Genomic DNA, 24591 nt, shown 5'->3' with positions numbered 1-24591 from the left:
AGAAGTAGGTGTATTTTGGGAAATGCAAGTTTTGTCTTATTTGAATTCAAAGTATAAGGTGAAGAAGTGGCAAGGAAAACATCTGGACAAATCCATAGAAGGCAGACCATGGAATGTCTTTCATAAGAAGCTAAGGAGTTTGGGCTTTGCCTTGTAGGTTTCTAAACTGCTACATGACTGGCTTTGATCCTTTCTCTGTGAAGATACAAACTATATCCTTAGGCAGCTTGTAGCTACTTCATGACTCTTTTTAAAGAGTGACCCAATGCAAACTTACAGAAAGAAACACATGGCATGTAGGCAGAAGCCAAGATTCAAAATCAGTAGTCCAGATTTTAAGTCTCTGTTCATTTGCCCTCCACTGAGTAATATTGTAAAAGGAATCTAATTTCCCTGAGCCTCTGTTTCCTTGCCAATAATATGGAAGTTATAAAATATCTGCCTTCCCGGTTGTGGTTCAGAACCAACACATGCATTTTTAGGTAGGGTGCTCTAGAGGCGCTAAGTATAGGTTAGTTTCAAATCTTACAGGCAGCATCTCAATAAATTGCAAGCATTTTTTGAGGCAGATATTATTGTCTCCTCATTCAGATGGAAAAACTCAGTCTCAAAGAGGTAACGTGTCTGCTCAGTTTTAGCCAGCTAGATGAGGAGCTGATACTCAGAATCATATCTTAAATCTATTTATTTAATCTTAAATCTATTGGCCTTTCCTCAATCCATGGCTGCTTGATGATAGAGAAGCAAATGAGAATTTTAAAAATAAACATTTTAAGTAAAATATGTTGTACACAGACTAGTTGTTGTCCTGCAGTAGGGGAGGTCAATGTCTGAGGAACTCTTACCTCTTTTTGGAGGGTTTCTGTCACTCAAGTGCCCAGTGTCTTCTTGGGCTTCTTGTAGACAAAATCTTTCCACATATCCTGAGGTCCCACATAGGCTACTTAACCAAGGCATCACCAGGGCCCAAGATCCTCACTGACTACCTATCCAAATTGTTTTTGGTGTTTTATTGCATTACCTATAAATTTACTAGACTAATTGATTTATCCTAAAGTATAAAAGACTTTTGCTTATTTTCTTGTCCCTGCATTGCATATTTTCTTTGAAACAGGTTCCCTGAAATCCCATTCCTTAATCCAACCTTTCTTAAAGTTGTTCTTAGGAATATTGATGTAAGGAGATGTTCCATTAAAAAAAGATTCATTTTTTTAAAGGTTTTTTTTAAAGATCTTATTTATTTATTTGAGAGAGAGAGAGAGAGAGAGAGAGAATATGAGCGGGGGGAGTGGCAGGGAGAGGGAGAAGCAGGCTCCAGCTGAGCAGAGAGCCCTACAGAGCTTCATCCAAGGACCCTGGGATCATGACCTGAGCTGAAGGCAGATGCTTAACTGACTGAGCCACCCAGGTGCCCGCATTAAAAAAGGACTCTTGAGGCTATATTTGTGGTGAGTGTAGCATAAAATATAGACTTATTGAATCACTATGCTATACTTCTGAAACTAATGTAATGTATATCAACTATACTTAAAAATATAAAAAAGAAAACAGAATTCTTGGGAATCACTATTGGATAACCTATGAAAGGCTCTGAAGAGTCCTGCAGATTACTAAAAAAAGGCAAAAACCGGAAACATTACTTTTTCTAACTTAGTGATTCTCCTTTGCTTGACTATGAATTCTCTTTTTATGAGTTACCTGTTAATGTCTCCTCAAATTAACACTGGGTAGAACATACTCTGGGAAGCAGTACCTTAATAGAAAACTGTCTTTGTGGAAATCCTGGCATTATACTGCCTGCAAGGGGTGATTTTGTGAGAGTAGCATCATATGAGGTATATTTCTCAAAATACAATATACTGGCATTATTCTCAGTGGTTTTATGGGACTTAAAGATTATATAGTTGGGGGGATGCTGTCTAAGAAAAAGAAAAAAAAATATGAGCCCAAATTAGGTTTTAGAAATGACTTGTGTAAGTGAAGAACCCTACAGCTTAAGTTCCATCACCTTTATCATCAATGCATGAAGAATTGGTCTTTTTCAAATTAATGTAAGCCCAGCCTGGCTTGTTTTCATGTAGTAAGTGAATGAATAGTAGACCTGGTTACAGAAAGCTTATGTTTTTGTCCAGAATTGCCCGCTTTACTTCCACTTACTAGATTCTGTGAAATTGGATGAGTTACTTTATTTCTCATCCTCATGGGCTTTATTTTTTTTTTAAATGGGGTGATAATTGTCCTATTGATGAGGAAGAATCATTTTGAAGAGATAATTAAGGGGAAAGCATTTTTTTTAATAGCCATATTGTTTTATACAAATATAGGTTATGATTCTGGTGAATGCTTAATTCTAAGTACTACACATATGTTAACAATCATTAATATTATCACTGACATGTCAAATAAAAAACAAATCTGGACTTAACTAAAAAAGAGGCTTTATTCCAAAAGAATATTGCAACAAGGAAATTGAGACTGTTTTGCAAATGCTTTGACCATAATGCTTTGACCATAGGATCTACAAACATCTCAGACAGAAAAGGAATTTTCTTTTATAGGGAGGAGTGTACACCACCAAGTTCAGCTGATTCTCTGGAGGGCCATTAAGGAGGGGTTGTTCCAAGTTCCATGCTCAGTGGTGAGCTGAAGTTCAGAGACCTGGGGAAAAGAAGGAACCCTGAATAAAGTTTGCTCCTATCAAGTTATGAGCATTTTATCCAGACTGGTCAGTGGAAAGAAATAGTTAAGCTGATCATAAATCATACGAAGAATGGGATTTGGAGGGTCTAAGTCTGGGCTTGTCAAAGGTAACCAAAGGAGTCATCCACAGGTCATATGTAAGTCATGTAGGGAAGGGTGATTCTTTGCATTAAGAGATTTTGGGGGACATAAAAGGGGAGAAAGGAGATTTCTTGGCCATTGTATTTCTTTTTTTTTTCTTTTAAGATTTTATTTATTTATTTGACAGAGAGAGATCACAAGTAGGCAGAAAGGCAGGCAGAGAGAGAGAAGGGGGGGGAGCAGGCTCCCTGCTGAGCAGAGAGCCCAATGCGGGACTCGATCGCAGAGCCCTGAGATCATAACCTGAGCTGAAGGCAGAGACTTAACCCACTGAACCACCCAGGCACCTGGCCATTGTATTTCTGTCTGCACTGTTTGTGCAGGAGCACAAAGCTTAGGTAAAGTTTAACATTGTCAAATGTCACCATTATGATTGTTTTTCTGGTGTTTGATGAGTCATTCAAAATACAGTATCTTTGGGCAAATTGCTTAATTTTTCAGAGCTTCAGTTTTTGCATCAGCAAAATGGGGATAATTAGAATAGCAACAATTTGTTCACTAAGATGTCGTGAAGCTTGAATGACGTAATGATAATACAAACACCTTATAGCTATAAATATTATAGAAATGTTATTTGTTATTTTTTATTATCATTATTAGTGGCTCTATGAGTTCTGTCACTACATCTTTGTTGTGATCAAATTTGTTGTTTTTCTCCTACTTTTTTTAAAAAAAGAATTTGTTTGTTTGAGATAGTGAGGGAGACAGCATGAATAGGGGGACAGAGCGGGGCACCTAGGTGGCTCAGTGTGTTAAAGCCTCTGCCTTCAGCTCAGGTCATGATCTCAGGGTCCTGGGATCAAGTCCCGCATTAGGCTCTCTGCTCAGCAGGGAGGCTACTTCCTCCTCTCTCTCTGCCTGCCTCTCTGCCTACTTGTGATCTCTGTCTGTCAAAATAAATAAATAAATAAAATCTTTAAAATAAAAATAGGGGGACGAGGGAGAGGGAAAAGCAGACTTCCCACTGAGCAGGGAACCCCACACAGGGCTCTATCCCAGGGCCCTGGAATCATGACCTACGCCAAAGGCAGATGCTTAACCTATTGAGCCACCCAGGTGCCCCCTTCTTCTTCCATTTTAATAAAGATAAATAGGCAACACAAAGGGGACGGCATCAGACATTTACAAAATGAATATCAAGTGCATTGCTCAACAACAAAATCCCAAGATGTAGTGTCCTCATATTACAAAGAAGGAAACCGAGGCTCAGTGAAGTCTGTGCGGAATCTCCGCAGTTCACAAGTAATGAAAGGAGATGCTACAGATTTAGAAGTGTTGGGCTTGGTTCTGTTTCTCACCAAGTGCATGGAACATGAACAGGTCCTGGACAGTTAAAAGGGCCCACTTTATCGGAAGTGGGCTTTATATGGAAGACGGATGGAGAAAGGGACACCTCAGCTACAAATGCATGTGAATAATTGATTTTTATTTTATTCTGGAAGCAATGAGATTGTTCTCTGATATAGTTTTGTTTGAAAAAGGCAAAGAAAATGATAAAGAGAGAGAGAGAGAGAGAGACCCAACCCATCAAGCCCATATTGCAATTTGGCTGCCAGCTATCTTTTTTTTTTTTTAAATAAAATAAAAATGTTCGGTTGTAGTTTTTTTTTTTTTTTCCCCTTTTGGAGAGATACAGGAATTGCAAAGAGAGTGCCAGACAGCACTAGCATATGCTTATTTTTCTAACTCAATGTGGGCAGCCTTTCTTAAACATTTTGTATAAATATATTTATTCTCCCACTGAGACCTTGCCTGCCAGGTTCAGGAACAACTGAGTAAGCAGATGAGTTATAAACCGAGGAAAGAAAAGGAGGGATTGCTATGGAAATGCTGATGGCCCCTTTATTCCAGCTGAGTACCTTGCCCCAGTGTAATAAATTAGGAGTTGATGCATTGATGATAGATCTATAGTGGTTTTCATATTCAAAGTAAAAGATATTTTACTCTGTCTTTGCTGGAGATGTAGTCGGAAAGCAAGGAAATGTTGACATCCGGTGGGCAGGATTGAAAAAAAACACACATACAAAAACCCTTTGGTGCGTAACCCACATTTGCAAGCTGTCTGCATTTCTTGTATTGGCCTCAGCTTTGACAAATGTAAAAAAGTCACTAATATTTTGACACTCTCCCTGCCCAAGTCTGATACCAGCTGGCTGCGAAGCCACAGACTCATTGTTCTGCTGGATTTTAAAGACTGGGTTCCAGCCAAAGGACTGGACTGGATCCATTCATTCATTTTCAAGATTGAAGTTGCAGCTTAACTGTAATGACCATTTCTCAACTCAATCTGGAAACCTCTTCCAAACCCAACAGATGCCTGAGAGGCAAATGTGCATTTGGATTGGAAACCACTCTCCCGGATGAAAGCAATTCCTTGTTTTGAAAGCAATTAATATTCTGTGTATTGATTATGTCTTAAACTTTTATTTTAAAAAAAGTTCTCATGCTTTTACAACCTTTTTAAAGATGCTTATTTTACCCCGTTAAGTGAAAATGGAAATTTAAATTGCAAATAGAGTATGACAACAATTATGGAAAAATATGCCCAGAAAAAAAATTTGGAAGAAAACATCCAAAATGTCAAAAACGTTAACAGGGAAGATCTTTAAGGTTATAGGGAGTTTTTTTTTTTTTTTTCCTTTCTACTTTTATGTAGTTTTCTTCTATAATAAGTTTTACATTTGTAATTGGGGGAGAAGAAAAATGATTTGTTCCTTTGAAAACATGCTCTCTTTCTTTTACTCTTACTGTATTTTCAACTCTGGTGACCATATTGTTCTAGTAATCATAAGCAACTATTGCTAAAATATGCTCCCACCATGAAAAATAAAACCACTCTATAATCTAAAAAAAAAAAAAAAACTTTTCTTTTTACTTCTAAAAAAATGCTCCCCTGCTGTGTGTTCCTGCTGTCCCATTTTCCAGTCACTTAATAATAAGAGACATTAACCCTGATCACTTGCAAATTTTCCATTTAAATTTATTTTCAGGTAAGCAGATGCTTCGGAAAATTGCCATCATAGGGCTATAGGAAAAAGGGAGTTATAGCTTGATCCTGAAATCATTTGAGGGGATTATTCCCAAGGCATGGTGAGATGCCTATGCTATTAGTGTCTGAGTAATCTTCGAGAAATAATTTGTATTGACATTTTGATATAAATATAATTCATTTTGTCCTTCTATGTGCCAGAGACTGTATGAAGGACTTGCATGTGCTATTTCATGTAAGCCTCAGACACCTATATAAACTATATACCTTCCTCATAAACACTTCAGCTGAGGAAACTGATACCTGGATGGATTAAAGTTCGATTCCAGCCTTAATGTTGCTCACCCCCAAGCTATTGGGTTCTGCCATCAGGGACACTAACCTTTTGATTTCTGTATTTCCAAGTAAAACCTGGTGGCATCAGCCAGTCTCTGTGCCTCTTTAAGTCCCAGTTTCCCTGTCAGTAAAATGGGGATACTAAAGTTGAGGACATAGGGCAATTACAAAAATTAAAGTAGTTAATGCCAACAATATTGATTGAAGGGGGAAAGAAACCCCCTCTGATTCCAGGATATCCCTTCCAAGTAAAAACTACTGAAAATGAACACAGAGATAGGCATCTTTGGAAACGTTTCTCTATCCTGCCTGTACAAATTTGACAGCATTTCTCCACAGCCTATAGCCATATTCAACCCTCTGGCTTGCACAGCACTGATTAAAAAACAGATTGCCAGCAGTCATCTGTGATTGCCTACCATGGAAGGGCTGCTCATCTCTTCCTCCACCCACTGTCCCATGCACTATTCATGAGTTCTACAATATTCCAAACTTTAATTTCCGCAGATTAATTCTCACTAATTATGCACCATGCAAACCTTTGCAGGAGAATTCTACTACTGGATGCTCTTCCATCCTGAGGCGGGGAAGGGCAATGTCGAATCGTTTTCTGATTTCAAGTGGAAAACAAACTAATTATGTGGAAATATGATAATAGATTATGCTGCAGGGGCTCGTCCTCTGCGGGCTTCAAAATGTTTGCTTATGATCGGCTCCTTGTGTTATTTCTTCCAGGAGGAGCTGCCCTTTCATAATGCATCAACATTATTGACTGGCCTGTGATTCCATACTTGGAGTTAAGATAATTTGCATAATTGTGTATTACTTCCGTCTGGTGGAAACAAACAAGATGTTTGGGTGCTAATGATCAAGCAGGCACAGTGGCTGCTGGGAAAAATACCATTAGTAAAGTCAAAAAACAAGAAATAGCAGTCTTTCTCTGGCCTCTTTCACCACCTTTCTATGACCCAACTCTCTATTCTACTTGGCCACAGGCATTGTTATTTTTATGTCTGTCCAAGCTTAGGAGGTGGCCTGGGCTAGGCATTTATTCCAAATCTATAAAAATATAAAACATCCTTGGGCTGTGAGTTTTCATACTTGTTTGTATTTGTTTAGGTCATTTCTTCTGCTTGGAATGTCTTACTTCTTCTCTCTGGCAAATGCATCAAAATCCAGCTCAAATGCTACTCTCCTTTTGATGTCCTCCAACCTTCCCAGTTAATATGCATTGTTCTTTAAATAAACAAATATCAAATGAACACAATAGGTGCTCAGCAAACTCATTCTCTTTCATTTGCTTAACAGATTTTGATCTGTACAATTTGCTGGCTCTATTCTAGCAACTCAAGATAGAGTGAACAAATAAGAAAAAATAAATCTTCTTTTCCTTGATGTCTTCAGTGCTCCTCTTCTCTCTAGCAATTCATCATCTCTATTTAGCAATTATTTATTCTGTCTTGTAGTACACTTGATAGACAGGGTCATAGTTTACTAATCTGTATAACTCCACATCCAGGCACACAGTAAGAGGTAAATAAATGTTTGTGAATAAACTTGAAGTTTCAACAGAGTGGATCATGCAAACTGTTTGATGAATGACATCAGGGATAGAGATGTGGTACCTTTCTTGCTAGCTCTAAGTGACTTGCAGTGGCTGTGGGAAATACCGTGAAAAGGATTTCGAGGCTGCATATGCTTAGTGGAAAAGTTTTCTGTGATTGATTAAGCATGTCTGCAATGGGAATACCAAGGAGGAATATAAAACCGTGTATTGTATATTTGCATTCTCTTTATAGGTATTTAACCTTGGGCATCTTTTAAAAGGCTCAGTGGGTTTATGTATGTGTGTTTCATGGGTGGAGCTGAAGAATTTATCAGGTTGCTTACAGTTTAAGTGTTAAACACTTAACACTTAAAAACACTACCAATAAGATTTAGATATTGTGGTTTTGAACATTAAACCCTTGAAATGAAACATTTAAATTTACTTTTTAGGAAGTAATATCTGCCATTATTGGGTTAGGCACCATCCATATATTATCCCATTTAATTTGTTGTAGCAACACTGCACAACACTGGATCATTTTAACCCCATTTAACAGATGCAGAAACTGAAGCTCAGAAACTTGGTCAAGATGAAAAGGTTGTGAATGGCAAATTCAAAATTCAATTCAATTTATCCTGATTCTATAGTTCATGCTTAAAAAAAAAAAAATCTGTCCTCAATTCCTCAATACAAACTGTCATTTAATTCTAGTCTAAGGCATACTGCTCTGTACTTCTGAGAAAGGAGCCTCTTTGACCTAGCAGATAAACCAAACATATGTGAAGTATTCCACTGAGTGGTCTTGGTGGGTATTCGAGGATTGGGGACCTGGTGGGAGGGTGTGTGTGCAGACAGGTTGAAGGGGAAAGTGGCTTCAAACTTCAGAGAGGTTGAATATGAAAGAGAACTTCTTTTGTTGAGTGTGTTTTGCATGCTAGGCTTTGGGTTACGTGCCTTGAAGGTCTTTCAGGGATGAGCATTACTAGCTCCATTTCTCAGAATAAGAAAATATGGGATCATTAACTACATTAGTAGCAAGAAGGCTATTGTTTATTCTACCTGTCCAATATTGTATCCCTAATTCAATAATGCATTTTCTGCCTGGCACAAGTTAGAGTCTAAATAAAACAAATATATAGAAATATGTTTTTGTGATGGTTAATAAGAAGTAAACCAGACTCTAAATCTGACTCTGTTCAACTCCAAAGCCTATGCTATTTCTATCATGCCAGGCTGCCCTTGGGAAGTTTAAAATGTGCCTAAGACTTTGAAACCAGTTCCATTTTTCAAGGATAACTTCTTATACAGCTGCCTTAATGCAGCTGGCCCTTTGGAAAAAAAAAATGTTTATAAGAAGGTTTGGCAGGTTTCTTGGACATTAAATATCTCTTACAAAATAATATTTTGATGGATTACATGTAAATGAATCAGAAACATATGGCTTCCATTTCCTTTAGAATGCAACCACGGAATGTTTTTATGTGTTTGGCAAAATGGGTTTTCCTGAATGGCACCTCCAAGTGCCCCTCCCTTTTCATCTCTCAGTGTATTGCATCCAAAAGGACTGGAAGATCTTTTAAGAATCCCACAAAAACCTGAAGCCTTCTATCTCTGCTTCTGACTCCACAATTATACATAGGTTATTTTCCCTTTTATTTTCAACAGCAAAGGCAGCTGCTGTTCAGTATGGCACACTAGTACCCTATTCTAGGGCTGCTCTATATCAGGAGCCTCTCATCCTAACACATACCTGTCTACTTACTTTGGGAATGCTGAACGCTCAGTCACTGCCAGCAGAGACTCCCTCTTCATGTATACAATGTTAGGTCATACAAACTTTATAATATAAATGTATACATATTTTGAGACTTTTTAAGAAAAAGACTTTGTGCTGAGAGGCATTTCATCTTTAAAAAATCCACTAGACTGGACACAATCAGATATTTATTTGGAACAGATAAAAGCTATTATGTACCCTGTGGAGTGTGAAATGCACCTGTTGTGACTTCATACCAAGATTAGTAACCGCAACATACATGCTAGTGTAGCTGTAGAACAGACTGATGACCAACTGAACCACAAAGAAAGGCAAAGGTGCCCAATCAGGATTTTGAAGGGCTTTTTATACCTGCTCTCAAAACCTGGTGTCTAAATTACAATGGTCGACCTTAATATTCAGCTTAGATCAATGAAAAAGTAAGTTATCTGCAGTTTGTGATTTATTATTATAAACGAGTTATTGTAACATTCAGTTGTCTGTATGTTGAAGGGAATAGCACCAAGACAGGAAATACGGTCCTATTCAGATTACGAAAGCAGTAACTTTAGAAGAAAGTAAAGAGTGCGCGTTTCACCTGGGTCTATAGATACCACACTCACATGCTTCAGGGATCAAGGTAAATGAGTGAACATAGCTAGGATGAAGGTCATTCAGGTTTGCTGGGGGCTTTGAGAAGGAGAGAGCACCCTCTCCCTGTAGCATACTCAAATTCATAATTTTTATATCACTAGTTGCAGATAGATCTCTGAATCGCAGAAATGGATAAATCTTTGCATACCTGGTTTTTAATGTCTGTGGCCAATCATTTCTAGGTAAACCTATTTCTCTTACATCTGCATACATTCCCTCTCCTTTCCTACTTCATCTACTTCTTCCAACGTGTCTTGATATGCAAATGAAATAGCTGGGTCAGCAGTAGGGAGTTGGCCTGAATTGAGAAAATTTGCCAGTAGTGAAGTTCTGCCAGATTCCAGATTCACTTTCTACCCCCTTTCCTACTCCTTATCTTTCTCTTCTCTCATATCATTCCTGTTTTTATAACAGGAAATAAATAACATGAATCTGTTGAAAGTGATATGATTTATACCCCCCAAAGAGAGTTTAGGTTGGAAGCAAGAAAGTGCCAGAGTCGTGTTTTCAGGTTGATGGGCAAGGCTAGAGCATAAAAGAGAATAAGAGAAAAGGTCAGTAATAATGGAAGTGAAGAAAAAGAGCAAGGGATGCTTGAATAAAGTAAATTTAATAAAAGGAATATATTTTTAGCTATTTGCTTAGGTTATTTTCAATTTGTTATAGATCCACACCAGGCCAATTGTCACATATTCTCTGTAGCATTTGTCTTGAAAAGTATCATATCCTGTCTCATAGAATTGCCCCATACAAAGGCTTAGATCACTGGCTTTGGAGTCATGTATCTACGTTCAAATCCTGGATCCCCAAATTTTTCTAGGGTCACATTTTTTATTATATCAGAGCATGTTACTTGGTATTTATTCAAAATATTTATTAGTTATTTTGTGGACATTAGATTTTACAAGGCACCTTTACATCCTTAGTCTTATGTATCCTAAAATACTCCTGTAAAACAGAAAGGAGAAAAAAAAAAAAAAGTAATGTCATTGGTCCCATATGAGAAATGTGAACATGGAGGTTCATAGAATTGCTTTGGGTCACAAAGCTAGTAAGAGACAGAGTTGAGACTAGGAATCCATATCACCTAATTCTTAGACTATTTCTCTCCACACATGACACTTCACCAAAAAACTGGATTTAAAGGGGTGGATATGTCTACTTATCCAGTAAAATGAAGATGACACAAAGGATTTGAGGTTATGTGAAATGGTGAAAATAATTTTTGTGTGGAAAATGGTTCATCATTTTTTTTTAGAAGAAAAAAAATCTATCTGTATACCATTTTCCAGAGAACTGCATTGTGGAATCAGCAATCAGAAAGCAAGCTCCATTATAGATACTGTGACTCACTGCACTTGGAAAGAATTAAACTCATAGTAATAAAATGGTCCTATGATAATAGTGAATTATCTGCAAAAGGCATTGAACTGAATGTATCTCCCTAAAATTTATAGGTTAAAGCCCTAACCCCCAATGTGATGGTAATAAAAGGTGGAACCTTTGGGAGCTAGGTAAGTTTAGATAAGTTAAGGAGGGTGGCGCTCCCATGGTGGAAATAATACCCTTATAAGAAGCAGAAGAGACACCAGAGCTTCCTTTGTCTACCTTGCGAAGATACAGGGAGAAGGCAGCCATCTGCAAGTCGGGAATACAGCCTTCACCAAGAATTCAATCTGTCATAACCTTGATCTTGAACTTCCCAGGCTCTAGATTTCTGCTGTTTAAGCCACTTGGCCTGCTGTTATTCTATTACAGCAACCTGATCTAAGACAGGCATCTTGCAGAATATAAAACCCCTTCAGATTGCTATGGAAGAAAATTTTATCAGAGAAGCAAGTTTATAAAAATGATTAGAAAGTCTACAGTGAAAAATGTATTGAATTTAAGAGGTTAATGGGTTTTACAACATATTTGACACAAAGAAAAGAGAATAGTTAACTGGAAAAAAATTACTAGAAAAGATGAAAAACACAGAAAGAAAAAAGGTTAGAAAATGTACAAAAGAGCATAAAGGGGTATGGAAATGAGGGAAAGTTCTCACTTATGCATAGACACCTAGTAGGAGAGGGGGAGAAGCTAAAGGAAAAGAATTATGGGCAAGAATTGTTTAAAACTTACAAAAGACATCAAGCCACAAAAACTGAAGGAAACTATAAATCTCAAGAAGTGTTAATACAGAGAATTTTTGTAAATGTTTCACACATACTTTATAACAAACTACTGAAAATCCAAAGAAAAAAATCTTTTTTTTTTTTTTTTTAAGATTTTATTTATTTATTTGACAGACAGAGATCACAAGTAGGCAGAGAGAGAGGAGGAAGCAGGCTTACCGCTGAGCAGAGAGCCCGATGCGGGGCTCGATCCCAGCACCCTGGGATCGTGACCTGAGCCAAAGGCAGAGGCTTTAACCCACTGGGCCACCCAGGCACCCCCAAAGAAAATATCTTAACAACCAAAAAAAAAAAAAAAAAATACATATTACTCTCAAAGGAATAGTAAGATCAATGGCTAATTTAAAAAAATTATTAAGATATAATTGAAGTATACTATATTGCTCATATTTAAAATATACAATTAGATCACTTTCAACATACATTTATACAAATGCAAAAATCACCACAATAAAGATTCTAAAATTGCTGTCACTCCTACAAGTCCTTTGCGTGCTTTGTAATCCAATTGTCCCTCTACCCCCATCCCCAGGCAACAACTGATTTGCTTTCTGTCACTACAAACTAGTTTAGATACTTCACAATTTTTTATATGGATGGAACAATGTAGTCGTTTCTTGCCTGCTTTTTTTTTTTAACTCAGCATAGGAATTTTGATAGTCATTGACGCTGTTGCCAGTGTAAATAGTTAATTGCTTTTAGTTGATGAATAGTGCTTCACCGCATGAATATGTCACTGCTTGTTAATCTGGTCACCTGTGATGGACACCTGGACTACTTTTAGCTTTTGTTTATTACAAATAAAGCTGCTATGAACATTTGCATGAAAGTCTTTGTGTGCGCATATGTTTTAAATTCTCTCGGGTAAATACTTCGCAGGAAAATGGCTGTCTTCTGTGGTAGGTATATATATAAAGTTTTAAGAAATGATAAAACTCTTTACTAAAGTTGTTGTATCCTTTTCGTTCCCAAAAAGAGTGAAACAGAATTCTACCTATTAGCAATAGCACCAACTCTTGATTGGGTTAGGTTTATAAAAAATTTTTTAGTCTTCTGAATGGGTTTATAGTATAATGTATGGTTTTGGTTTGTATATCCTAGACATTTAATGATGTGGAGAATGTTCTTAAATGCCTACTGACAATTAATGTATCTTTGTTCATAAAGTGCCTGTTTAAATCACTGTCCATTTTCTTTCTCTTTTTTTTTTTTTAAAGATTTTATTTATTTATTTGCCAGAGAAAGCAAGTGAGCACAGGCAGGCAGAGTGGCAGCAGAGGCAGAGGGAGAAGCAGGCTCCCCGCCGAGTAAGGAGCCCGATGTGGGACTCAATCCCAGGATGCTGGGATCATGACCCGAGCTGAAGGCAACCTCTTAACCAACTGAGCCATCCAGGCATCCCGAAATCACTGTTCATTTTCTTAATGGGTTGTTTGTCTCATTATGATTAGTAAGAATTCATTAAATATTCTTGGTAGAAGTCCTTTGATACATGTGTTCCAAATATCTTATCACAGTTTGTGACTTGCCTTTTGGTTTTCTTAATAAGTTATTTTAAAGAGCAAAACTCTTAAATTTTAATGAAGACTAATTTATCATTTCTTACTTTTTTGGCTTATGTTGTTTTATATTCTAAGAAAACTTTGCATTGCCCCAAGGCTGCAGAGATTTTCTCTTACGCTTTGGAAGTTTCACAGTCTTAGTTTTACATTTAATTCTATCGTCTGTTTTGAGTATGTTTTATATATGGAGTAAGAGTTCATGTTTCTTTTTTTGTTCTCAAATTTTTATTTAAATTCCAGTTAGTTAACAGACAATGTAATATTAGTTTGAGGTGTATAATTTAGTGATTCATCACTCACATACAATACCCAGGGCTCCACAGCAAGCACCCTCTTTAATAAACATCACCCATTTAACCCATTCCCCTGCCTGCCTCCCCTCCAGTAAACCTCAGTTTGTTCTCTATAGTTAAGAGTCAGTTTTCTGGTCTGCCTCTTTCTTTCTTTCTTTCTTTTTTTTTTTTTTATTTCCCTATGTTCATCTGCTTTGTTTCTTAAATGCCACATATAAGTAAATCATATGGTATTTGTCTTTCTCTGATTGACTTATTTTGCTTAGCATAATACTTCCCAGCTCCATCTACATCATTGCAAATGGCAATATTTCATTCTTTTTTGTGGCTGAGTAATAGTCCATTGTACATATGTATTTCCCACCTCTCCTTCATCCGTTCATCAGTTGATGGGCATTTGGGTTCTTTCTATAATTTGGCTATTGTTGATAATGCTACTGGTATTTACTTCTTTATGGGTATCTAGTTGATTTAGCACCATTTGCTGAAATGACTTTCCTTTTCTTATTGAATTGCCTTGATATCTTTGCCAGATTTCTATTGACCATATATGTGTAGATATATGTCTGTATTCATTATTCTGTTACCTTGATATATGTGCCAATCTTTTAGCCAATACCAAACTCTTGAATACTGAGGCTTTGGAGTAGTCGTGAAATCAGACAGTTCAAGTTTCCAACTTTGTTCTTCATTTTCAAAGTTGCTTTGGCTATTCTAGCTCCTTTGCAGTTCCACATCAATATTAGAAGGAGCTTGCTAATTTCTACAAAATGAGTCTGTTGGAATTTTGATTAGAATTGTGCTGAGTATCCTGATCAATTTGGTGAAAATTAGCTAATGGAAGCTAGGTTATTGGGAGCCATCTATATAGTGTTAAAGGAAAATAATTGCCAATGTAAAATTATAATCACATGAAAATATCCTTCTTAAATAATTGCCAATGTAGAATTATAATCACATGAAAATATCCTTCTAAAATGGAAATTAACACATTTTCAAATAAACCTGTTGAAATTATTCATGCCAAAGTATGGAGAGGAGAAGGGAGTTGAGGGAAATTGGAAGGGGAGGTGAACCATGAGAGACTATGGACTCTGAAAAACAATCTGAGGGTTTTGAAGGGGCGAGGGGTGGGAGGTTAGGGGAACCAGGTGGTGGGTATTAGAGAGGGCACGGATTGCATGGAGCACTGGGTGCAGTGCAAAAACAATGAATACTGTTACGCTGAAAAGAAATAAAAAATTAAAAAATTATAAAAAAGTATGGAAGAAGATGTATCATACAAATATTTATCATAAGAATGATAGAATAGGTATACTAATATCAGACAAAGTAGGTTATAAGGCAAAGAGTATTGATAGAGCTAATCAGAGTTTTTATAGCTCTATAAAGGGGTGGGGCAAATCCACCAATAAGATGTCACAAGTCTAAATTTGTACATAACTGATAACATCTCCTGGAAAGCATATGGACCAGAAACTGACAAGATAAAAGAAGTAGTCAGATCTACAATTACAGTGGGAAATTTAATTTTAATTTTAATTTGTTTTATTTTATTGTTAAGTTTTAAATTTTAATTTGATTATTGTTAACATGCAATGTTATCTTAGTTTCAGCTGTACAATATAGTGATTCAACAATTCCATATATACCAATCTCTCTATGGGATAGGAAGATGCTCTTAGTGGACAGGGCTCCCAAGTCCACCCTGGAGCCCAGAGGTGATCTTATACTTCATGATATTAGTTGTTTGATTGTGTTTCCCACTGCACTGACAGCTTTGCAAGAACTTACTGAAAATGCCCTTTAATACCCATTACCTCCCACTTGTGGTGGGAAATTTAAAATAAACCCTTCTTATTAAATTATAGAAGATGCAGACAAAAGCAGGAGATATAAAGAATAAATTATACAATATGGTTATCACTGTTATCTAAATGACTTATATAATACACTGAGTAGAATTCATGCCTCCAGCAAGGAATACTCGCAATGGCTCCAGCCAGGAGGCCCCACCACACTCAGCCAGCCAGTATTGACCATAGGAACTTACCTGAGTGTAGTATGTTATCTCTCATCATCTTTCCCAGTGGCTGACTGGAGCTGATGCTCTGGTATCTATGTTCTGTGCAGAGTCAAAACACATTCCCTTAAGACTTTATGAGAATTTGAGGATGAATTCCAGTGACCTCTGTGACCTCACATAATGGCAATGGGCAATAGAAAGTATTAATGCCAGGTCTCACGTTTCAGTTGGATCAAGAGTATTAATTAAGGCTGCATAATGCAAAGAACATGGGCTTGGCAATCAGACGTACTTGGTTCAAGTTCCAGAACCACCACACCCTGGCCTCACTATCAACTGTGTAATGTTTCTGAGGCTTTGTTTCTTCATCATGAAATATGGATAATAATAGCTGGAATGATTACCTGTGGAGGGACAGGCTGGTCAGAAGGGGCTGGGCTCTAGAATGTGCTAGACCAGCTTCATAAAGATACCTGGTGAGATTAAAGATACACATGATACTTTTGCTGACCCTAAATGCACAGAGATCAGCAATCTGACAGTTTCAGCCAACTCATTTCAGGTATAGCTGAGATAGTAAGTTAGAATATCTTTGTGTAGTTACTTAAATGTTTTCAGAGCATGAAAAGAATGGACAAGGAAAATTCTAGGCCAGATACTAAAGTTTTCAAATCAAGAAGCATTCTCTGGGGGCACCTGGGTGGCTCAGTGGGTTAAGCCTCTGCCTTCAGCTCAGGTCATGATCTCAGGGTCCTGGGATTGAGCCCCATATCGGGCTTCCTGCCCAGCGGGGAGCCTGCTTTCCTCCTCTCTCTGTCTGCCTCTCTTCCTAATTGTAATCCCTCCTGCTGTCAAATAAATAAATATATTTAAAAAAACAAAAAGAAGCATTCTCTGGAGGTCAGCAGACAAGAAGAAGAAGATGAGATCTGGATGATATAGTTGGGTTGATATGGACATTCACTCTTTTTTAACAGGCAATGATCTCTTGTACTTTTGTGCCTTTGCACATACTAGTCACTCTGCTGAGACTGCTTTTTCCTTCTCTATTTGATTTACTCCTTCTAATTCTTCATGGCTACCAGGTGAGTACTGATATTGTGTAATGTGTAAGCATTACATATCCTCTCCTTAGTGCGCTTGTTGGGATTCTTGGTTACAAGTAATAGAAATCTAAGCCAAATAGGCTTAAACAAAACAGAGCTTTTCATGACTCATGATACAGGGAGGGTTCTGTCAGGGATCTGTCCTTCAGGGTTCATGGTTCTGCCTCTTTTTCTGTTGGCTTCAGTCTCACGTTAGCCCTGCCACCAGTAGCTGCCAGCTCACATACGGCCATTTCAGCAAGCCTACTGGGAAAAGAGCTCTGCTGATTAATTTCTGCAGAAGTTCCAGGGCCAGTTTTGGTCATGTGTACATCGCTGAGCCAATCTCTCTATGGGATAGGAAGACGCTCTTACTGGACAGGGCTTGATCCCAAGTCCACCCTGGAGCCCAGGGGTGACTTTATACTTCATGATTTGTTTGTTTGGTTGTGTTTCCCTCTGCACTGACAGCTTGGCAAGGGCTTAACAAATTTACAAATCCCACAGGAATGTGTGGAAGTAGCAGAGAGCTGTGGTTAGGTGGGTAGGGGAAAGTAATGCAGTGGTTAGGGGAATAGACTTGAGTCTGATTGCCTAGGTCAGAATTCAGGATCTGCCACTTACTGCTTCTGTCAGCTTGTGTTAAACACTTAGTGTTTCTGCACTTGTTTCTTCTTTTCTAGAATAGGAATAATAATAGAAAACAATAATGCCTACCTCATAGATATACGTAGTTGTATTAAATGAATTAATACATACAGAGTGCTTAGGATGGTGCCTGGTATTTTTTATCATATGTATAATTTTAATAATTTTCTTCATATATTTAACATATAATTTTCATCACATATTCTTGGAATGTAGCATAGTTCCTAGCACATGGTATGCATTTACATGTTTTTAGTGAATACACATTTTTTGCTCTTCCTAATGAGTCTATGAATTTAGTGTTATGATTCCCATTTTACAGATGAAGAAAAGTGAGACAGCAGTTAAAATAACTTGTTCAAGGTTGTACAGCTACTGGTTATATAGGACAGGATTGAATTAGGTCTGTCTGACTGCAGAACCTGGGCTCACAGAAACCCCATTAACTGCTTTAAAAACTTAGCTTCATTATTGTCTCTTCTGGGACAATTTCCTTAGTGCTAGCATCTGCCGTGGTGAGAGAGGTTCCCTTCTTTTTATTTTCCCTATTTGCCTGTTTGCATACCTGAGGGTCTGGTGGGTGTCTTGCTCATCTTTGACTCTCCAGCTTCAGTCATGTTGTTAGTTAATTAAACTAATTGATAAATTAATGAATGTTAAACAATGATGTGGAAAGATTCTGGGAGTACAGAGAATAAACTAACCCCTCCTTTTACATGAGAAAGATAGCTTATGGGAGGTTTTTCCTTTTAGGAAGGAAGCTATGAAGGAAGTTTTACATACATTTGCTCACAACAGAGAAGGCCGTGCAGGTTGCATGTAGCAGAACTAACAGAGGATTTGGCTGATGAAGAGCTTAGAGTCTGAAATTAATTCTTCCCTATGAACAAGAAGGCTGAGGCTCAGAGAGTAGAAGGGAGTTGCCCATAGTCTCACAGTCTGGGAAAGTCCAAAATGAGACCCAGTTTTCTGAGCCCCCATTACAGATTGTTTCCACTAGCTCATGTGATGAACAATTTGGGAGACTAGAATAGCCCAGGGGAAAAAAGAAGCCACTAATCTTATGGAAAGGGTTTGAAAATGAAAATACATTAAACATTTAGGAAATGAAGAAAAATGCATGAAAAACTACAGCAGAAAAAGAGAGAAAAATTTATTAACTTAATATATATCGGGCCAACATAGTGCCGGGTCTGGCTTTGGAGCAGGAAAGGAATTCTCAACTGCTTTTGAGTAGAATCGATTACTTTGCTACTCTGAAACAAATACGGGCAGATAACAAATCACTGGACTGTCCAAGAACACTGCAGATCTCAAGACTCCCCTACCATTTCTTTTGGAGTACAGGCTCAGTGCTTACTAAGTGTAGACTCTGGCCTTGGGTCAGAAAGAACACAGGCTCTGGGTCACCCACCTTGATTTTATGACTATCTAGGTCTACGGCACTGGGCAATCCACATAAATCTGCATTTTCTCACTTATAAAATAGAGTTGTTAATTTGTTTGTTATGTTATGTTAGTCATCATTAGGTTTTGATGTAGTGTTTCATGATTAATTGTGGAGCTGTTAATTTTTAAATAAGGGGCTGGTAAGGATTAAATGAGATAAACAATATAAAAGTAAAAGTCCTAGGCCAGGGTAAGCATTCGGCAAATGGCAATTTTTGTTATGATTCAAAGATGATGGCACTCATAGTCAGAAGGTGAACCCACTTAATGTGTAGCAAACCAGCAAATGAGACAAAAGAATATTGGCTTCATCCAATACTTTCTATAATTTCTCTTCTTTCTCCTCTAAAGGTTCTATGCTATAGGATGAGGAAAAGGGGTGTATGGTGACCCCATTTAGGAAATTTTATTTTCTGTCTGATGCAAAAAAAATTTTCTTCAAGGTCAGAGTGAGATCAAGAGTTTGCGGAGGGAATTGAAATCATTTTGGTTATAAGTTTAAAAAACTAAAATGCTACTGTCTGTTAATTTGTCTCCCCTTTGATTTTCTAAAATACTGAAAATGGCATATTAGAAGCAGTAGGTATACCTAAAGCTACAGATGAGAACAGAAGAAACACCATGAAAAACAACAGCAGAAAAATAAGAGCACAGCATTCAGGGCCACTTTGTATGGGTGCAATAGCCAAATATATTTAATTAGCTCCTTATGGTACAGTATAATTGTTAATATTTACATAGGTTTTCTTAAATCATCAATTTAAGAAGATGTCTACCTGTCTTCATGTCTTCATGCTGAAAGGATAAGAGATAAGTATTTAATGAAAAAGAAAAAAAAAGGGAGAATGAGTTCCTTGTCTATGAGAAGTAACCTGGCACACCACGTAGATGTTGGTGCACAGAGAACTGGGTTTCTACTTTCACAGGAACCACCATCTCTTTTAGCCTCAGTCTCCTCTTGGAAAACAATGAGAAACTTAGGATCAGAAATTAAAAGACTTAAGGCTTTTTCTTTGGAATTCTTCTGTTTGCAAATGATAGAAACCCAAACCAAATAAGTTTAAGTAAAAAGAAGTACAAAATTATTAAATAATTAATATAGTCACTGGAACAACTCCTAGAACTAAATTACAGAAATCATACAAAGGATCCAGAAAACTAGAACCAGTGGCTTGAATATCACTAGACTCTCTGGTCTTACATCACTGTTTTTCTCTGCAAGTCTGTCTATGTTCTCTTTCTCTTCCCTTCTTTCTCTTTTTGCAATGGTTTCCTCTAATCTTCTGGTGCTCCTGCTGGGAAACAGAGGCAGGATCAGGGTAAGGCACTTTGGCCCCAAACTGACCGAGGTGCTCACTCTCAGAGCCCTGTGAAATCTGACTCTAAATGCTGTGCTTCTTGTGCCTTGCTTACCTCTCCTTGGTCCCTGTTTTGCTGAAAAATATGGCTGTTGAGAGCAACCACATTTTTAAAAAAGCTATTTCTGTCACTTTCTTCTCTTATTCCCAAGCCAAACTTCTTAAAGCAGGTAAATCTTGGATTGGTTTGAGTTAGTATGCATCATCAACTAACTGTGGCTAAGGGTTGGGCATAGTTTACGTAGTAGGAACCATGGTACACATTTGAATGAGATTGGGACAAGGCAAGAGGAAAGTTTCTAAGAAAGTTTCTTAGTTTCTAAGAAAGTTTCTAAGAAAGAAGTGTTAGGCAAAGCAGTTATTGATGGTACCCCAAACACTGGATCATTGCCTGTTGTTGGTGCCATAGTGGGATGAATAGTGAGTCCCCAAAAGATATGACCTCATCCATCCTAACCACTAGAACCTATGAATGTGACCTTATTTGAAAAATAAGTGCTTTTGCAGGTGTAATTAAGGATCTTAGGGGGTCCTAAATCTAGGTGGGTCCTAAATACAATGACAACTGTCCTTACAAGAGACACATAGAGAAGAGACAGAGAGGGGAGAGGGCCATGTAAGGATGGAGACAGAGATTGGAGTGATGCAGCCACAAGTCAAGGAATGCCTGGAAGCTGAAGAAGGAACGATCAGATTCTCCCCTGGAACCTTGGGAGGGAGTGTGACCCAGCAAACACCTTGATTTTTTGACTTCTGGCTTTTAAAACTATGAAAGAATCCATTTCTGTGTTTGAAGCTGCCAGATCTGTTGAAACACATTATGGCAGACCTAGGAAACTAATACAGGTGCAAAATAAGAAATCACAAACAACTCATAAGACTTCTGTGAAGGGGGGAAGACGTAACATAGTGTTAAGAGCATGAGCTCTGGAGCCAGGCAGTGGGGGTTTGGATACTGACTCTACCATTTAATAGATACCATCTTGGACAATTATTTAACCTCTTCTGGGGTTCAATTCTGCTTTCCTAAAATTTGAATAATAATATTTGTTAATTCATGCAGAGTTTAGAACAGTGATTAGCCTATACTATATACTGTATATACTGACGATGAGCCATGGTTATTCATGTATGAATTTGAGGTAATAATAATATTTCCTCTGACCATACCATTTTGTTGTTCGGATAATTCACTAGGAATAAGTGTGAATTTCATTCACGTCAAATGACCTATGTGTATGAGGAAACAGGGTGGGAAGTGCAGGGGGAAATTAAGTATCTGGCCCTGAGGAGTGTATGATCCTGTTACAGACTGCACTGTGTTCCCTCCCAATTCACATATTGAAACGTTAACCCCTAGTGTGACCGTATTTAAAGAGACACCTTTAAGGAGGTAACTTATGGTTAAATGAGATCTTAAGTGTAGGACCCTAATCTGATAAGGCTGGTGTTGTTATAAGAAGAGACACCAGAGACTTTCTCTCTCTCTCTCTCTCTTTCTGCATGTGCACAGAGAAAAGGCCACCTGAGGACACAGTGAGCTGTTGTCTCCACGATGGGAAAGAGAGTTCTCACCAGAAACCAACTCTACTACCACCTAGATCTTGAACTTCTGGAACTCTGAGAAATAAATTTCTGTTGTTTATGTAACCAAATGTGTGGTGTTTTGTTATGACAGCTCTGGAAGACTAATACAAGCCCATTAATGGAAACTAGAAAACAATCCATATTAAAGTTATTGTATTCTACTACTATCAATACTAGCAGCTAATTCTTGCAACCAGTATATTTTCTGTGGAATGAAAGGATGCCTCTAAGATACAAACCTTTCTTCGTTTTACACTCTGACTCTAAAAACTTGGTGCAAATACACAGTGGAATTCTGAAAATTCGACAGCTCTAAATGAAATGCTCCTGTAAGGGTTGTGAGTGGGAAAGAGATTAGAATAAAACAAAATGCTTTCTACAGGGAGAGACTTTTTGCCTTTGTAAAATGTGTTTGCTCCATTTGCCCTCTCCTCTATATTTTTACCTTCATTTTGGAAGTCTTAAAATTGAAAAAAAATTGTTTTCCTGTAGTATGGGTGGAAATGAGTCTAAGGTAGAATATCATTTCCTAACTGGAAGAGGGAATTATTTTCCTTCCATATATTAGACAAAGACTATTCTTCAAAAGTCTCTGTCATAAAATTTCTGTTCAGCTCTCAGGTGCACTTACATGCCACCTCCTCCATGAATCCTTCTCTGATGCCACTTCTCTCAAATTAGAATTAACTAATTCCTTCTCCATCTGTGCCTGACATGTATCACAATCTGATCTGGGGCAGGCACATCTCCCTAGATCTTTAAAGTCAAGGGCAGTCACCTTTAGTTCTCAACTCTTCCATCTCCTTATAGCCAATTGGGTGCCCATACTTAGAAGAACTTTGGTATATGACTTGAGAGGAATTTCACCTATTAGTAACACACACACACACACACACGCACGCACACACACACACACACACACACACACACCATTTCTATTTGGAATTCTTTTCTTCTGGTGTAACCTAAGTTTACTGTAGGATAAAGGAACAGTAAGAATGAAACATTTAAAGATCAAAAACTGGCATCTTATCCTGACCACTCTAATCATGTACATTTAAAGTCTGATGGACCTACCCTAATACCCCATCTCTGGAAGCTGTTTAAGCCTGGTGATGGGGAGTCTCAGCATGCCTGTGGCAATCACCTTGCCCTTGACTTGATTCTGCACTCCCAGCACCATTCTGGCTTTATGGATATTGGCATGGTATCCAGTTTTCTGCCCTGTCCCTGCCTCTTGAGCATAATGAGTGATTTAGCTCTCCTGGTTTCGACTAATAGCACTGATGTTTCATAACTCAGTATATCAGGGTTTTAGACCTCAGCACTGTGCATTGCATGTTGGGAGGGTGGTTTTCAAAGTGTGGTTTCTGGACCAGCAGCAGTAGCATCACATGGAAATATGCTGGAAGCGCATGTTATATAGCCTTATCTAAGAACTGCTGACTCAGAAACTTAAGGGGATGGGTGGGCAGGAGGTATGCCCAGCAATCTGTGTTGTAACAGTCTTCCAGGTGATTCTTCTGATGCTAAAATTTAAGAACAACCACTATAGAAAGTTCACCGAATTTCTTCATGTTCTCAATTGTGTAGGTATAATTTCCATTCTGTGGGGTGATTTTTGTGACTGAATAAGCCCTAAAGTCCACTAAGTTCACATTGAAAGTGCTAAATAAACAGGGTTGAATCTGAACCTAATAGTCCCATGTTAGCGCTGTGGGTCTGAATAACCACAATTTCACTTCACGGGGCCTTCTATTCACATGGGTTTTGTGCACCTGCTTCACAAGACAGCAGCACTCTCACCCGCACTGTGGCAAGCTCTCTATCACCTGGCACATATGCTGCTCCCAGTCTCATCACACCTTGGTGAAGGAACACATGGGCCCATATGTCAGGCAACGTGTTTATATTCTCTTATACAGAAAGGGGAAATATGTTTCACAATAAATGTTTGCATACTTTGGAGAAGACTTTTTTTTTAATTTTTTTCTAAGATAAAGAGAGACAAACTTGGGCTAAAGCTCATTGAAGCTTTGTTTCTTTGCACTGTTTTTATCACCCAGTCTTGAAAAGAGCCTGCACGTTCACTGGGAAGAATCTGTGCTAAACTTCGGGTCCCTGGATACTGAGCAAGTGTAGAATGTGTTTGTTGAGATAATCCGGAGGGGAAGAATCAATGGATTAGAGGTAAAAATTCTCAGAATCTATGCAGGGAAATCAAAACTAAGAGATACAAAATCCCACATGCTAAGAGGTGGGAGCTGAGAGCTGGAAGGATACA

Source organism: Enhydra lutris, unplaced genomic scaffold (assembly GCF_002288905.1).
Source record: "Enhydra lutris kenyoni isolate GAN:26980312 unplaced genomic scaffold, ASM228890v2 scaffoldscaffold9, whole genome shotgun sequence".
Taxonomy (NCBI): domain Eukaryota; kingdom Metazoa; phylum Chordata; class Mammalia; order Carnivora; family Mustelidae; genus Enhydra; species Enhydra lutris.
Note: the sequence above shows the minus strand (reverse complement) of the source record.